This window comes from Euprymna scolopes, chromosome 1, assembly GCF_053919585.1.
Source record: "Euprymna scolopes isolate OS-2025 chromosome 1, ASM5391958v1, whole genome shotgun sequence".
In the NCBI taxonomy this organism is placed as follows: Eukaryota; Metazoa; Mollusca; class Cephalopoda; order Sepiida; family Sepiolidae; genus Euprymna; species Euprymna scolopes.
Window position 1 is genome coordinate 197,732,579 of NC_136482.1, and position 18,896 is coordinate 197,751,474.

An 18,896-nucleotide genomic window follows, 5' to 3' on the forward strand; every position below is an offset into this window, starting at 1 on the left:
AACTTGTATAGTTGTTAACAGGTGCTTATGCAGTTTAATATTTCACATCACCACCTGCCCCTTGTTTCATTAGCTTTGAATGCGGATCCCCATTAACAAAAACAACACAACACGTACACTTGGTTTACTGGCATCTTATTTTATTCTTGCGCCATTATCTACAATACAAGTCTGTCACCGCCAAGGGACGATACTCTAGTGGTATAACATGAGATTAGTTCCTCATGCAACATCTTCCCCCTTTTAAGAACACTAACAAAGAAAAAAAAACATCCACTAACAAAAACACAAATAACAAATGCAAAAACAAAATAATGCTTTGTCCTTGTGAGCTAGGCCTTCACTGGGCTGACTACCCTCCGGTCTAACAGGGATTATTCTGCCCTTTTCACTTGGACTCAATTAGTTCGTATAGTCTTTGAATCTAGCCGGATTCCTTACTAGTCTCCCTGAGCGTGTCATCCTCATTCCTTCAGTATTTTGATTTGCTGGGGATGGTGTCGCCGGCCTCATTCCTTCTCTTCTATTACTTTCGAGCAGAGGTGTTTGTGAATTACAAACCCCTTCTGTAGTTGACAGTTCAGTTATTGGTGGCTTCTCGCTAGCCCTTTGGTATGACTGAGGAAACAATGATGGTGATGGGAGTGTTTCCGTTGTTTTTTTAAAATCCACCCTATTATGTCGGAGCAACTCCCCATCAACTTTGACATGGTATGACCTCTCATCCAGTCTCTGCCAAACAACTGCCTTCTTCCACTCTCGCTGACCTTTTATGTGTGGCTTAATACGTACCACATCTCCATGTTGCACTGACTGAAGGTGTTTTACTTTCCGGTTGAAATAATGCTTTTGCTTTCTGCTGTCCCACTTAACTGTTTTGCTTAGATTTTTGTGTAGCTCTGGTCTGAGTAGGTCCTCTCTGGTTGGAAGAAGTGTCTTTGTTCTTCTTGACATTAGCTTCTGCGCAGGTGATAAGTGACCATTGGCTGGCGTATTCCTGTGATCCAACATCGCTATGTATGGATCAGCCTTATCTTCCATTGATTTCCGGAAAGGTTCTTTGCCATCTTTACAGCAGATTCTACTTTTCCATTTGCCTTGCTATTGTAAGGACTGACGGGTGTATGTGCAAAACACCACTTTCTTGCAAAGGTGGAGAATTCTTGACTGCTAAACTGTGGTCCATTATCAGTTACCACCTGATCTGGTATCCCATGTCGTGCAAAATGGTGCTTAAGCTTAGTGATCACCGTTCTAGATTGTGTAGTCGGGAGATGGTCAATTTCCCAGAAATTACTCATATAATCAACGGTGCAGAGATAGTCCCTATCTGCAAAGCTAAAGAGATCTACTCATACTTTTGCTCAGGGTCTCTCCGGAATTAAAGGCTATGCAGGATTGGCTACCTTATATTGCCTGCACGTTGGGCATTTTGAGACAAAGTCTCTGATGTTACTATTCATATTTGGCCAGTACAGGCATTCTCTTTCTCTTCTGCAGCATCCTTCGACCCCTTAGGTGTGTGGAATGCAATTTTTCTTTTAACACTGCTCGCTGTGTTATTGGTACAACTACTCGGTTTCCTCTGAATATTAATCCATCTTGTACCGTCATTTCATTCCGCATGCTGAAATTGGTCTCACCTCTGGGTCAAGATGAATTTTGTCCCACAATTATTCGCTGTAACATCTGCGTACATCTGTCTTCTTTTGTGACTGAGCGCAATTCGAGCAACCTTCTTTCTGTCACTGAAATATATTCTGTTTCCTGGACATCATCATCATTGATACATTCATTGCTCACTCCATGAATGAATGCCCTTGATAATGTGTCTGCTATGAACATCTTCTTACCAGGATGGTATAGAACAATCACATTGTAAACTTGCAACTGCATTAACATATTTTTGCAGTCGCTTTGGGCATTTCCCCAATTCCTTTTTCATTATTGCTTCTAATGGTTTATGATCAGTCAGTACTGTAAACTGTTGACCAAATGTGTATTGGTGAAACCGTTCACAGGCATAAACCACTGCCAATAGTTCTTTCTCAATCTGTGCATATCGGGTTTCTGTGTCTGTAAGTGCTCGGCTAATATATGCTAAGGGTTGACCTTCTTTTAGCAACACAACCCCCATTCCTTTCTGACTTGCATCACATTGAACGACCAATAGTTTGTTGGGGTCATAGTATCTCAATACTGGTGCTTCATTCACCAACATTTTGATTTTCTCAAAAGCTTCCTCATGGATCTGAGACCACGTCCATGGCACATCCGCCTTTGTTAAGTTGCGAATTGGAGCCATCACGTCAGAGATGTGGGGCAGAAACTTTGCCAAATAATTCTCGAATCCTCCCAATCGCTGCAATCCCTTAATGTCTGTTGGCCGTGGCATATCTTTTATGGCTTTTATTTTCTCAGGATCTGGAAGTAACCCCTCACTGGTTATCCTGTGACCCAGGAATGATACAGATGTTTGCCGTAATTCATTTTCTCAGCATTCAATCGCATTCCACGATCACGACATCTTTGCAACAGCCTTCTGAGTTTTCTATTATGGTCCTCTGTTGCTTCTTCCATCGCTTTACCAATCCCGACTACCAGAAGATCTTTGTTGATGATTCCTTTCAAATCGGCCACATTATTATATAGTTCTCTTTGAAATATTTCCGGGGCTGGAGCAATTCCAAATGATAAAACCTTCCATCGAAACCAACAATATGGAGTGGCAAAAGTGTTCAAGCGACTGCTGGCTTCATCTAACTTCAGGTGCCAAAATCCATCCCTTAGATCAAGAGTTGAGAAAATTTTGCTATCAGCTAGTTCTGGGAGGAGATCGCCCAGTACCGGTAACTGGAAATGCTCCCATTTAAGAGCTTTATTTAATGGTGTCTGGAGTTAATACATATCCGTAACTTTCCATTTTTTTTATTACCAGTGATAAGGCACTTACCCATGGTGTTGGCTCGTTCACTGGTTCAATTACCTTCTTTTTGACCAGTCTTTCTAATTCGGCTTTCACTTTTACCTTGATAGCCACTGGTATTCTTCGAGCCGCTGCAACATGTGGTGTTACATTAGAGTTCACCTCCAGATGAACCTCTCCAGGTAACGTGCCCAATTCTTCCTGGAATACATCACAAAATTCGGATATGGTGCTCTCCGCGTGCTGGCTGCTGTCTTTTTGAGATATGTTTGCAACCCTCTTAAATTTGTCATTGTTCACACTAATGAGTGCAATTTGCTGGATGGCATTCGCTCCAAGTAGTGGATGGAAGTCTTCCTTTACAATGACAAACTTCATTGCATACTTGAGTCTGGTTTTTTGGGTTTATCATTTTTATCCGACGTTCTCCTAACGGTTTAATTTGAGACCAGTTCCACATGGCAAGGGTCTTATTGAACTGCTCAAGTGTTTTTCCCGCCACATGTTTCTCGTTCAGGATGTTCACTGAGGCTCCACTATCTAGCTGAAAAACAACCGGCTTTCCTTTGACCATCATTTCTGCCTTTATCACTTCAGGTCTGATGAAATTGATTTCTTCTTTCGTGGTCACACTGTCCACGTGTCCATAGTCTGAACCATCACTACTGCTATCGCTATTATCTTGTTTCCAACAAACCGAATATTCTTTTTTCTTGATTTGCATCTTTTTGCAAAGTGGTGCTTTCCATTGCATTTGAAACACGTCTTCCCGAAAGCTGGACAAAACTCTTTTCCGGGTTCATGTTGCAATGCACACGCCCTACACTCTGTTACTTTCTGTGGTTGTTGGCCTTCCCTTAGGTCTCAAGTCCACTCTGTTAGCTGCCTCGGGTCTCAGAATTCTAGACTGTAGCGTTGCATTTTCTGATAGTTTGCATATGTCTATGCATCTCTGTAAGTCAAACTGTCTCATTTTAAGCAGCTCTGCTTGGGTGTGGGGGTTATATACTCCAAGAATTATCTGGTCTCGTATTATGGAAGAGACGCAATTCTCACAGAAATTGCATGTCTTTATCAACGTACGGAGTGCTGTGATAAATGCTTCCACTGTTTCACCTTCTCCCTGTTTTCTTGTGTGGAAGATATATCGTTCGTATGTCTCATTAATTTCTCCAATGGCATACTTATCGAACGCTTGGAGAATTTCATAGGGTGTTCTCTCTTCTTCCGGAATCAGAAATTGAAACCCATTATATACTTTTAACGCTTTGTCTCCAAGTGTATGCAGCAACATCGCCGTTTGGTATGGTACTGGCTGTCTCGCTAGATACGTGATGATAGCATAGTTATTCCATCTTAATATAAACAGCTTTCAGTTCGTTGACAGATTATTTCCATACACAGTGCTTATGGGGGTCGTATCCCCGCCACTGGTCTATTTATCCCTTCCACGTTAAGTTCGGACACTTTCTTTTCCCAATACAATCTTGTGTTTTACGGCCGAACAAATTGGTTTAAACTTCTTTTTTCATATTATTTAAACGCAAATAGATCACAATGATCAGATAAAGCAAAACAAACTGTGTGTGTGTGTGTGTGTGTGTGTGTGTGTGTGTGTGTGTGTGTGTGTGGAATGTAACACAATAAATCAAACATTACTTATCTTCGTTTATTTTTCTTACAATTTTGTATTCTTCCTTGGGACTCTGTTCATCCGACCGACCGCTGCCAACATGTTTCATTATCTTTGCATGCGGATTCCCATTAATGAAAAGAACACAACGCGTACGCTTGGTTTACTGGCATCTTATTTTATTCTCGCGCCATTATCTACACTACAAGTGTGTCACCGCCAAAGGCAACACCTCTCCACCTGTTAACGAGCATCTCTCCCCCCTCTCTGGCTTTCTTACTCTTTCTATTTTCTCTCTCTGTGTCTCTATAAGAGAATAGAGAGGGAGAGAGGGAGAGAGAGAGAGAGAGAGGTGAGTAAACGTGGAGGTAGACACGTTTACCAGAACCAAAGGTCAGCTGACCAAATTACGTATGTGTGACGTGGTTGGCTAGATCTGTGAGATTTGATTTGAGCTTTGAAGAAGAAGGACGTTTTCCGTGGTCTCCCCCTCTTAACTGGGGAGGGGGGAGACGAACGCTGACGTGTGTGAAGAAGAACTAACACAAGCCGATTTCACTTCCACTTCTGCAGAACCTCTGGGGAAAGTGAAATAAAAAACTATAAAACCATTTCATCGTCTTGGAGTGATAAATCTTCGTCAAACAGGTATCAAGTCTCCCTCCAGGATGAGAAATTGCCAGATGGTTCAACAGCGAGAAGAAACAGAGGTAGGTTCAGAAATTACATGTCACACACACGATTCCCTTTATGATAATCAACCACACAACCATTTATATTAGAGACAATCACACGGAATCTTTGATGTTATATAGTGTATACACACAAACGTAAAAAGTGCCCCTAAATGAAGAACATATTCAAATGTAACGAAAGCTCAATTTGGCCCCCCTCAATGATTCAAAATGGCGCCCCAGGATGATAACCCTAGTGAGAACTCAATGATGCCAATATATAACACACCGCACCCTAATGTAAACAGAATTTTTGTGAAATATTAAACGATTCTTCTGCTTTAATGGTTAATGGGCACGTTACTTACGGAAAAACGGTTAATTAAACTACAGAAGCACCTGTTAAAAACTATACAAGTTCTATCATTGAATACCCTCCTCAAAAAAAAAAAAAATAAATAATAATAATAATAATAATAATAATAATAATAATAATAATAATAATGAATAAAAACGAACGAAAAACAAAAGTATATTTTTGTAAACCACCTGTGTAAGCTTACTGACAGCATTATTAGCGTCCTAACTTATGGAAAATGGACGAATCTCTTTAGTAAAAAAAAAAATGCCGGTTTTCGGGGGTGCTGAAAACGAACATCAGTTAAATTTGTCTTATATGAAGGAATTACTAGGTGGTTAGAAACTGGGTGCTCATTTTACGTTAAATTTATATAGGAAAGTGATCCCCCACTTTTTGGAAAAGAAATTTCTTCATATCTTGAAAATTACTTATCTGCCCTAAATTTTAATGTGATATTCGTTTTCAGCACCACCGAAAACTTTTAAAAGTCGTCATTTTAAAGTTTTTTCAGGAGTTGGAAATAAACTTGACATTGACCATTTTTTTGTTGCATGAGGAGGGGTTAATAAGAGTTTTCACCGTCTCGAGTTGCGTCCCTTGCCGTTGTACGTTTTGATTTGTTTACAATGATAATAAAGGTGCCATTATGTAAAAGCTGATCGATCGTTCTGTCATTTCTAATCCATTGACATCCTCAATAAGGTAATGACACATGGCGGCAGCGGTGGGATGGAAACAGTCCAAGTAAGATGTAGAAAAGAGTAAGAAGAGGAAAGTTATTTGCAGAAACAGATGAGTTACTTTATTGTTCTTGTTTCGAATTGTAATTTATATGTGCGTCACGTGGACGGTGAAAAGAATGCCGGAAGCGGACATGGAAGAAACAAACAGACCAGTGGTTGGCATAAGGCCTCCGGCGCCCCTATATATAAAAGACAATTTAGTGGTAAATTGGAAGTTGTTTAAACTGAAATGGTATAACTACACCATTATTACGTGTTTGACGAAACAGCCATTATAATATCAGAGGACACTTTTGTTGGGAGACGACGCACTGAAAGTTTACTACGGGTTTCAATTTTTAACAGCTGAGGACGAAAGAACACCCAGCGAAATTATTCAGGCATTTGATAAATATGCTATAGGGGAAACGAATGAAACCTACGAGCGTTACGTATTTCATTCTAGAAAGCAAGGAGAATCAGAGACTGTGGAATCTTTCATTACGGCACTTCAGACGTTGATAAAAACGTGCAATTTTTGCGACAATTGTGTTTCATCAGTACTCAGAGATCAGGTAGTACTGGGAATACCCCCCCCCCAGACACAAGCTGATTTATTGAAAACTAGCGGGGGTACCCGGCGTTGCCCGAGTGTTTGTTTCCGGGACGGGGGGGGGTTAAAAAATGTTATGGTAGGTAAGTAGGAAGGATCAAACCCGGAGTCATGAGTAAAAGTAGGAAGATAAAGTGTGAAAAAAAAAAAACATCTGCAACGTTAACAGTTCGGCCACCAAGAAAAGTCCATTCCAGCTGTTTAGGAAAAAAAAAAACAAAAAAAAAACGACTACGGTAGGTCGGCGCAAACGTGAAAATATAATGTGAATTGTCCAGCACGCTAACCACTACGCCACAGAGCACTGCAGCTTAGTTTAGTGATTTTAAATAACTTCACATGAAAGAACTACGAAGCCAAACCGGTGTTCTCTTCTCAACTGTTCCTTGTGAACGATCCCCAAACGGTGTTAAGTGGTGGCAGGGGGAGGAGGAATTTATAAGAGAGAAAATATTTTACCACTTCCATTGATCTTAACCGATTTTGGCCGTGACTTCTCAGCAGAAAAAGTATAGAAATCTAAGATTATCAAGGAATTTGAGAAATGATAAGCCTATAACACACCTCAGATATTGTTCTGCCGTTTGTGCATATTATATTTGCATGAAATATCTTGATTTTTAATCCTATTAATGTCAAAATCAGACGGGAAAAAATGAGTTCATTTTATTTATATAGAGAAGAGATAAGACAGACTTACAAAAATGTATTGACATCTGTAAGCTGTCTGAAAATGCTACAGTCCAGTCCAGAATCCTAAGGCCTGAAGGAGTGAATAAGGTTGATTGTAAACCCAGGAGAAAGACATGGACACAATCTGACAGAGACTGCTGGGTGTGTGCATGCGGCATGGAGCGAGAAAAGAGTTATGTCCTGCATTTCGTAAAACCTGTTATAAATGTTAGGAAAAAACCACTTTGCCGTGAAATGCAAAGTATCAAGAAAAAGAAGGTGCAGGCTGTCAACACCAAAAATTATGACCAGGAAAACCTCAGTAGTCGTTGTTCAGATTATGGACATGTAGAGAGCGTAACAATTAAGGAAATGGTAAATGCTGTAAGTCAGGAGGTGATAAAAGCGGAAATGATAGTGAAAGGACACCAACTGCCTTGCAGCTCGATAGTGGGGCGTCCGTGAACATATTGAATGAGAAACACGTGATTGGAAAAACACTGGGACATTCAAATAAGACTCTTATCATGTGGAATGGAGCAGAAGTGAAGCCATTGGGAGAGTGTTGAGTAAACATGATGAATCCCAAAAATGAAAAAAAAATGTGCAGTCAAGTTTGTCATTGTGAAAGAGAATTTCAATTCCTTAGTTGGAACAAATGCAATCCAGAAAATAGAACTTCTTACAATCAATCAAAACAAATTCAAAATGGTCGCCAAAGTTTCCCAAATGAATGAATCCAGCAGCCAGTTCTCAGACAGCATTATCAATGACTTCAGAGATGTGTTCAAGGAAGAATTGGGTCAATTACCAGGAGAGGTACATTTGCAGGTGGATCCAGGAGTAACACCAAATGTTGCAGCAACACGGAGAATACCAGTAGCATTTAAGGACAAGCTAAAAGTCGAGTTAGAAAAACTGGTTAAGAAAAATGTTAGCCAGTGAGTAATCCAACACCATAGGTAAGTGCTTTAGCACTGGTAACTAAGAAAAATGGAAGCCTACGGTATTCATAGACCAAAGACCACTGAATAAAGCTTTGAAGGGGGAACATTTTCAGTTACCTACACTGGACGATTTACGACCAGAACTGGCTGACAACAAAGTATTTTCTTCCATGGATCTACGAGATGGACTTTGGCATGTAAAGTTAGATGAAGCCAGCAGTCGCTTAACAATATTTTGTACACCATATGGTAGGTTCCAGTGGAAATTTTTACCTTTCGGGATTGCTCCAGCACCGGAGATATTTCAAAAGACCCTTTTTGACAATGTGTCTGATTTAGAGGGGTGGTTAACAAAGCGGATGATCTTCTGGTGATTGGTGAAATACGACGTTATACATATAATTGTAATGAATACACTTCAGACACGGGGTTACGAGTAACTGCTTTATTCGGCCATCTTGGGGGAACCACCACCACCTTTACGACTCAATACAAGGGAAGTAACTCTTATAATTTACAGAGTTATCCTACTGTTACATCCTCTTCGGTGAGAAACGGTGTTTATTACCATATATATATATATATATATATATATATATATATATATATATATATATATATATATAATTTATTGTCTATTTGAATAGTATAAAGTCCTTGTATTTCTGGGGGGCTCACCGTCTTTTGGGTCGGCCCTGTGTTGTTATTTCTGGCTGTTGGTTCGATTCAATTGGTTGACTTAGGTTGTCTGATCGGATGTATCCATCGTTGATGTTAGATGGAGCTGTTGTCTCCAATGTGTCAGGGTTCTTTTGGGACGGTGGTGTTATATTATCCTAACTGTTCTATTGCGTGGGTGTGTTACACATGGTTTGTCTCCGGGGATTATGTAGCTCTTGTAGGTGTCGTCTGTTGCATCCCAGCAATCTTCCGTCACTGTGCATTTTGACGATGTAGCTGCGTGGTTCTGTGCATTTCTCGACCACTGTCGCCGGTTGCCAGTTGTCATGACAGACACTTTTCTACCAACAATTAATTCCGAGAGGTCTTTTGCACTCTTGTTGTAGTGTCGTTGTTGTTTTTTGCTTTTGGCCCACAATCGTTCCCTGATCTCATTATCTTTTGGAGTATCCGTGTTTAACAGGGTTGGGAGTTTTGATCTTACTTTCCTATTGTATAGGATTTCTGCCGAGGATAGCAGATGGCTGTCAAGTGGGGTTGTTCTGGGGCATAGAAGAGTCTTTTGACAATCTAATTTTTATTGTTTGGCTTTCGTAATTGTCATCTTTACGCTTTGGATCATGCGTTCTATAAATCCATTTGATTGTGGGTACCTGGGGCTTGATGTGGTGTGAGTGAATTCCCATTCTGTGGCAATGTTATGGAATTCGTTGGATACAAAGTACCTGGCATTATCCGTGTATAGCTTTTCAGGTATGCCATGAACGGCAAAGATTGCTTTGAAGTATTCGATACAACTGGTGCTAGTTATGCTTTTTAGTGTTTTAACGAATGGCATTTTGCTATATTGATCGGCAATCAGTAGGAACTGTTGACCATTAAATTAAACAATATCAGCTGCAATGATCTGAAACAGTCGCGTTGCGTGTTCTTTGATGATCATTGTTTCCTTAGAGTATTTTCTCTGATACTCTCTGCAGATCACACACGTCCTCACTAGTGTTTCTAAATCCTTGTGCATTCCTCTCCAGAATACACTGGTTTTTGCTCTCAGTTGACATTTCTCGATGCCGTGGTGTGCATCGTGGATTCTTTGTAGTATTGTATGTTGCATACTTTTCGGTATGACTATGGACTGTCCCTTCGTGACCATCCCATCCTGTACCGATAAGCAATCTTTTAGTGACCAGTAGTTTCTAATTATTTTTGGTGTATTCTTTATGTCATCTGACCATCCACTCAATATCATCTGTTTGAGGACTCTTAGTTCTTCGTCTTCCTCGGTTGCGTCTTGTAATTCTATTTGTTTCTGAGCTGTCATGTTTATGGTGTGTATTGTCAGGTCCAGCTCGATTTCCTTGCCTGAAGTAGGTTGGGTTCTTGATAAGTAATCCGGTATGCACATTACCTTTTCAGGCTTGTATTTGATTTGAGCGTCGTATGGTTGCAACCTTAGTAGCATCCTTTGTAGTTGGTGGGGGGGACTTGTGAAATGTTCTTGTTTTGAATACTTTCTAAGGGTTTATGATCGGAGTCGATCTGTATTTTTTCCATATATATAGGTGTGGAATCTTTCGCATCCAAACACTACTGCTAGCAAAGGTAATGACTTTGTTATTGTTTATGAATGCCGCTCCTAGTCCTAGCATGCTTGAATCGACTTGGGATGGCTGTTTCTGCATTAGGATCAAAATAAGCTAAGCAAAGTTTTTCGTGGATTTGATCTTTTAGCATTTGGAAGGTTTTACTGTGTGTTTCATTCCACTGAAATTCCGCATCTTTTTTTAGTAGTGTTCTCAGAGGTGCTGTTTTAGAGCTGAGTTCCGGTATGAACGGACTTAGGTATTGTATCATACCTAGAAATTGTTGTAGGTCTTCGGGATTTGAGGGTGTAGGCTTTGCCTTAATTTTGTCGCATTTTTCTGGGTCTGGATGTGAGCCGTTTTCGTCCCAAATGAGGCCATAGAATTTTATTTGTTTTTGGCTTATTTTGTATTTTTCTTTGTTGAAGACGAGGCCGTACCTTCGGGCTGTTTCCATTGTCTTCCTGAGTTTTCTATCGTGCTCTTCCACTGTTTTCCCGTATATGCATACGTCGTCCGATATTCCGATAGCTCCGTCGCATTTTTCCAGTATCTGGTCCATTTTTTGCTGGAATATGTCCTGAGATACCTTGAGACCAAACGGACATCTCAAATATTTATATCTGCCAAACGGAGTGTTAAAACAAGTGAGCAGACTTGATTCTTCATCTAGGTGTATAACCCAGTATCCATGTTTAGCATCTAGTTTTGTAAAATGCTTTGCCCTGGCTAGTTTGTGGGAGATTACTGTAAGGTTTTGAAGGGTTTAGTATAAGAACAGAACAAAATGAGAAATATGAAATACGACAGGATTTATTGACTCACTCTTACAGCCAGCGTGGGGCTCGATTACATTACATTTTTTGTCTCTCGTTCCAAAAGAGTTCAATCTGAGGAAAGAGGGTTAACAGTCCAAGGGAGGTAATTCCGATTATTCCACATCTCCCTTTCAAGTCCCAAGTTCATAGTGAAAGTTTCTCTGGTGGTTGAACTTTTCTACCACTCTTTGTATATTTTACTTTGGGACTTTCTGAGTTAAAGGATTGGATATCCTCGTGTACAGTTGAATGCACATCTGTTTGGTTAGTTTGTCCCATTAAATTATTGTAGCTGCACTCAGGAATGTCTCTGGAGGCATTTGGTAAGGCAGACAATTCTGTCGGTGCAGCTATTTGAGGAAAATCGATGTGCTCATTTCTTTTTCGAAGATGGTTTCTGTTTCTACGAAACAATCCTGAGTCCGTTTCAACCAGGACTGATCTTGGAGTAACAGTATCTAACACTTTGGCTGAGCTCGTTTTGGGTGTTTTCACCCAAACTGCCTGTCCTTGGGTAACAGGGGTTTGTTCTCTAGTTCTATGACGTTTATCAAAATACAACTTTTGTTTCATTTTGACCCGAGCGTCTGCTTCTTTGAATTTTTCGATACTTTGTTGATAATTTTCATTTTGGTGAGGAAGTGCTGGAATGCGAGTCCTGAGTTTCCTATTCATCAACAATTCTGCAGGGCTTTGGCCATGCTGTAGTGGAGTAGTACGGTAATTAAGTAAAGCAATGTAAGGATCCTTTGACTTTTTAAAAAGATTTTTGACTGTCTGAACAGCACGTTCTGCTTCGCCATTGCCTTGAGGATCGTATGGGCTGCTGGTAAGGTGAATAAAACCATAGATTTTTGCAAACTCCAGGAAATCTTTAGATATAAATTGAGGGCCATTGTCACTTATTACCATTTCAGGTATACCGTACTTAGCAAATATTGATTTGCAGTGGTTTACGATACAACTTGAATTGGTATTTTCAAGATGTGATATTTCTATCCATCTTGAATAATAGTCTATAACTATGAGGCATTTGTGGCCATTCAATTCAAATAAATCCATCGCAACTTTTTGCCAAGGGTAGTCTGGCAACTTGGTTGGTTGTAGGAGTTCTGGCGGATATCTTTTTTCTCTTTCACAAATACTACATTTTTCTATTTTCTCCCCTATTTGCTTTGAAAATCCTGGCCACCAAACATTACTCTGTGCCAATGCTCTACATTTTATTATACCTTGGTGTCCCTCATGAAGACGATCCAAGATGTCTTTTTGAAGATCCGCAGGGATGATTAGTCGGTTCTGATACAGTAAAAGTCCTTGGCAGACTGTAAGGTCCTGCCTTATAAAACAGTAGGGTCTTAGCTGAGGGTCTTGTGTAGCGGTTTCAGGCCAATGGTCCATTTTATAATAGTTCATGACTTGACTGCAGATTTTGTCAGAGTGTTGTTTCACCCTTATTTTTTCCAATCTCCTGCCGGTACAGAGATGTTTTGTATAATTGAACGGATGAACATGTCTGCCTCTGTCTCCTGCTCAAATTCATGTTTGGTTGGTAGACTGTTTGGAGCTCTAGATAGAGTGTCTGCTGTAATGAGATTTTTCCCAGCGGTATGCATGATTTCATAGGTGAATCTCATTAAGCGCATACGGAAACGCTGTATTCTTGGGGTTAGTTCATCAAGCCGTTTTGTTTTTAATAATGCCAATAATGGCTTGTGATCCGTTTCAATTATGAACTTATGCAGCCCAATCAAAAAGTTGGCAAATTTTTCGCAACACCAAGTGACTGCAAGGGCTTCTTTCTCAACCGGAGCATATCTCTGTTCCGTTTCAGTAAATGCTCTCGATGCATAAAATACAGATTTCCAGTCATTCCCTTGTTTCTGGAGCAGTACTCCTCCCAAGCCATAGGAAGATGCATCAGCCGAAATGTTTGTTGGCTTATCAGCACTATAATTGAGCAGTACCGGTGCAGAACTCAGATTTTTCTTTAGTATTTTAAATGCAGTTTCCTGAGGCTCATCCCAAATCCATGCATTGTCTTTCCTCAGGAGATCTCTGAGTGGTTTTGTGGTCTCTGCTAAATTTTCAGCAAATTTACCAACATGATTGGCCATCCCTAGCAGTCGTCGCAGTTCAGACACGTTTTGTGGTCTGGTCATGTTCATGATTGCGTTAATCTTCTCTTGGTCTATTTGGATACCTTCTTTTGAAATGAGTTGCCCAATAAATTTAATTTTGCTAACAGGTTACGAGTAACTGCTTTATTCGGCCATCTTGGGGGAACCACCACCACCTCTATGACTCAATACAAGGGAGGTAACTCTTATAATTTACAGAGTTATCCTACTGTTACAATTGGGAAGGGTAAAACGATGGAAGAAGCAACAATTGATCATGACCAAAAACTGAAGAAACTGTTGCAGAGACGTCGTTATCGTAGGATGCGATAGAATGCTGAAAAATTGAATCTACGACAAACGTCTATATCTTTCTTGGGACATATGATTACCAGTGATGGTTTACGTCGTGATCCTGGGAAGGTAAGAGTCATAAAAGAGATGCCGTGGCCCGTGCCCAACAGATGGGGAGGGAGTGTAACGATCGATTGGATTCGTAAATTACCTGGCAAAATTTCTACCACACATATCTTACATGATAGCCCCAATTAGAAATTTAACGAAGGCAGATGTGCCATGGACATGGTCCCAAATTCATGAAAGTGCTTTTGAGAAAATTATAGAGTTAGTGAGTGAGGCACCAGTATTAAGGTATTATGACCCCAACAAATCTTTGGTCATTCAATGCGATGCAAGTGAGAAGGGCATAGGGGCTGCACTACTGCAAGACGATCAATCAAATTGACACAGAAACTCGGTATGCACAGATTGAGAAGGAACTACTAGCAGTAGTCTATGCATGTGAACAGTTTCACCAATATACGTTTGGTCGATAGATCACAGTACTAACTGATCATAGGCCACTGGAAGCGATCATGAAAAAAGAATTGGTGAAATGCCCCAAACAACTGCAAAACATGCTGATGCGACTACAGGCTTACGATGCTACAGTTCTGTACCATCCAGGTAAGAAAATTTTCCTTGCAGACACGCTATCAAGAGCATACATCTATGGCTTGGGCGGTGAATAAATGAACGATGAAGATGATGTCAAGAAAGCAGAATATATTCCTGTATTGGGCTTAAATAAAATTAAACATTTGAATGCATTTCCAATTAACCTACATATAAAATTTCAAGAGTTGATATCCAAAATTGGCGGAAAGATTTGGTAAAGTTTTCGATGGTCAGATCATTGAACTTTGACGGCAAAATATCTTGCTGAAAACCGATTATAAAGATTTTCCGAAATTTCAATATATGTTATGTCAAATCTCGAGCCTGTATATATATATATATATATATATATATATATATATATATATATATATATATATATATATATATATATGTATATATATATATATATATATATATGTCAGAAAATGATTGAAAGTTATAACAACCACTGAAACAGTGGGAAATCTACGTTATATAATAAGAAAATCAAGATCTTCCACGATAGATACACGACAGAAAATGTGTAATGCCGTCGTAATTAAACGAGCGCAGCTTTTACATTCGACAATCTCTGTGGTAGCGCCATTATTGTCAAGTGTTTACTCCAGCATATTGGCTTCGAATTAAAGCTCTCTTTAATAGGTAAATAGATAGTACTGCTGGCTGGGAAATAATGGCTCAGCTACGAAGGAAGACAGAAGCATGCAACAGTTGTAGCAAGTAATTCTGGAAGGATGGCGAGAAGACAAAATACATCTTGACCCAGAGGTGAGACCATATTTTAATATGCGGAATGAAATGACGGTGCAAGATGGGATAATTTTCAGAGGAGACCGGGTAGTGGTCCCACTGATACAGCGGGGAGTGTTGAAAGTAAAGCTACATTCCACACACCTGGGAGTAGAGGGATGTTGCAGTAAAGATGGCAAAAAAAACTTTTCCAGAAAGCGATGGAAGATAAGGCTGACCTATACCTAGCAATGCTGTATCACAGAAATACGCCAGGCAGGGGTCTCTTATCATCAGCTCAGAAGCTGATGTCAAGGTGAACAAAAACACTTCTCCCAACAAGAGAGGATTTACTCAAGCCAGAATTTCCCCAAAATATAAGAAAAATGGTGAAGCAAGACCGTAGAAGGCAAGAACATTCTTTCAACCACAAAGTAAAACTACTGAAACCATTGTATCCTGGAGATGTAGTACGGATGAAACCACACATAAATGGTCAAAAAGAGTGGAGGAAAACAGTGGTAGGGCGGAGACTGGATGAACGATCATACCATATAAAAGTAGATGGGGAATTATATCGACGGAATAGAGTAGATTTGAAGAAAACTGCAGAGACAACCCCACTCACATCAGTAATACACCAGCCATATGAAGTGCAGAGTGAGTTACCCAAGAATTCAGGGCGGGGTACAGAAGAGATATGCATTCACAGAATCACCTCAGTATGAAGGTGAAATAAGAGAAAGCCCAAACCCGACCTCATCCCTGACAAACCCAGGCCCGGAAAGGTTGTGGACAACACGGTCGGAAAGGAGGGTAAGAGATCCTATGAGATTCAGGGATTTCACAACATAAGTGAAAGGGCAGAATAATCCCTGTTAGCTATGAGGGTAATCAGCCCAATGAATGTCTAGACCACTATATTTTATAGACTCTGTTTTCATTCTTAGACTTTTTTTCTTCTGTTTTGTCATTGAGAAAAGGGAAGATGTTGCATGAGGAACTAATAAAAGTTTTCACCGTCTCGAGTTGCGTCCCTTACCGGCGTACGTTTTGCTTTGTTTACAAATGATAATAAAGACGCCATTATGTAAAAGCCGATCGATCGTTCTGTCATTTCTAATCCATTGACATCCTCAATAAAATAATGACACATTTTTCTTATATAAAAAATAATACTTAATATTAACTGCGCGAGCCTTTCCTAGTCTCACACAAAAACACGTTCACATTTCAAGCTATATTACTTGTCACATACATACGCGCACACAAACATACGTGCCCACGTCCACACACGTACATATATTCACGTTCGCATACATCAACAAGGACCGACTGCTGGCTGACCACTCCAGATATTCGTCCTCGCTTGAACTTGGTGGTGCACCGGTTTCCAGGAGGTCTTACCCAAACTGGATCCCCTACCTTGTATTTGTCATGACTCTCCTCGTCGATTGGCTGGACAGTGTCAATGCTCTTCATCCTAACACAGTATGTGTGTATGGCATTGGCCAGTGCTGTTGTTAGTGTCTTCTCATCCTTTGGTGTGATGTTATACCAATACGTGGCCTCCGTAATGGTGCATTGCTTTCTGGCAGCAATTCTCTTGATGCTGCGATGGCTCCTCTCAGCAATGCCATTCACTGATGGCACATGAGCACATCACAGTCGTAGTCGGACACCCCACTCATTCAACAACTGCCGAACTTGGTGGCTACAAAAAGCAGCATCGTTGTCCGTCAATATCTCTTCCGGCGCACCTTGCTCAAAAAAGATAGATGACAGCTGGCGGACAACATTCGCTGAGTCCTGCCTGATCATTTGCCGCCACACCGCAAAACGAGTGGGTCCACAGTCGATAAGGGTTAGAAAGGGCTTACCACTGTAATGGGTAATATCCATCGCTACTCGTTGCCACACATGCTCAACCTCCAATCGCCCCTTCTCCCATTGCTCAGGTGCAGGATCGATAGACTGGCATGCCTCACAGTGCTTGATGATCTGCCTGACATCCGCCCTTGTCACTGCCGGGTCCACACGCCTAGCAAAATACAGAGTTCTTTTGATACCTGGATGTCCACTCTGCACATGAATTCTTTGTATTTGGCATGAGCTAATCGTGCCAACTGTGCAAGATCGAGCAGCAAACTCCACGCCTGTCTTCACAGCTTCATACCATTTGTGAGGCACACGGGTTAGTTGGTCTGCACGATTACAGTGTGATGCCATGAGCGTTACACTCACCGACAGGTCATACTCCGATACCTGACTCTTCAGGGTGTTTAGCCTCCGCCGGATTAACATCTCACTGGCTGCCTTAGTGCGGACTCTCATTCGTCCCGAAAGAGTGTCGGACACCCAGTGGTAGACGCAGAGAGAATCCATGTACAAGTGCATCTTCTTTGACTGCCATTGCAGTGCCAGATTTAAACCCTTCACAACAGCATCCACTTCCGCCAGGTTGATGTATTGAGCATCATTCACGGGTCGCAGCCAGCACGCATCTTCAATTACGTTTCCATGTTGCTCCAATAACACTCCCAATGCCAAAGAACTAGCATCAACCCACACATTCACAGTGTCCCCATCGACACACCATTCTTCACGAGCAGGGTCCTCCTTGTCAACTCTCTCTAGGGTTTCCGTCGTCATCAGAGTTATAAGAGCATCATCAGATACATCATCCCAACCTGTAGTTACTAAACTTGCCCTGCGTTTGATGACGGCCACAGCTGCTCGGAGCCAGCCACATGCTGGTAAGTGACCAATAAGTTTCCCCAAGGAAAAAATAGTCTGCCGTGTAATAACATCAGGGATGTTTGGAATCTCACTGCCACGCCTCCATCGTAAGGTACCGTCTTTCCCGCAGACGTCCAATCCTAATACCCGTGCTCCATCCCTCAGACATTCGGGATCCTTGCACTCCAACCCGAATTGAGCTAACTTTTCTCTGACGTGCGACACAGATTGTATATCTTCATTGACGTACACATCGTCAACATAGGCCGATGTTGCATCCTCAGTGGTCTTTTCCTGGGACAACACTACATTTACAATGGTCTTCATGATTTGCGGTGCCACATTCAGCCCAAAGCCAAGTCGAGTAAGGCAGTATCTCTGACCCCGGAACCACACTGTCTGGAACGGCCACAATGTCTCATCCACTCGCACCTGCAAATAAGCCTTCCACAAGTTTACTATAGACACATTGGAGCCCTTCTGGCGCCATTCTCTCAGCTTGCTGGTGCACACGTCAGCATCGGCAGTGTACGTCTCAATGTATCTATTGAGTTCACGATAGTCCAGCACCGGACGAACTTTGATTTGCTATGCTGGACTACCGCCATTAAAGGAATCAGACCCTTGGGTGGTCCCAGCTTGTTGGGGTAGAGGATCCGCCATCCATCCTGGATCCATGCTTCAAGCTCCTTCTCATATTCATTACAAGCCTTGTCGG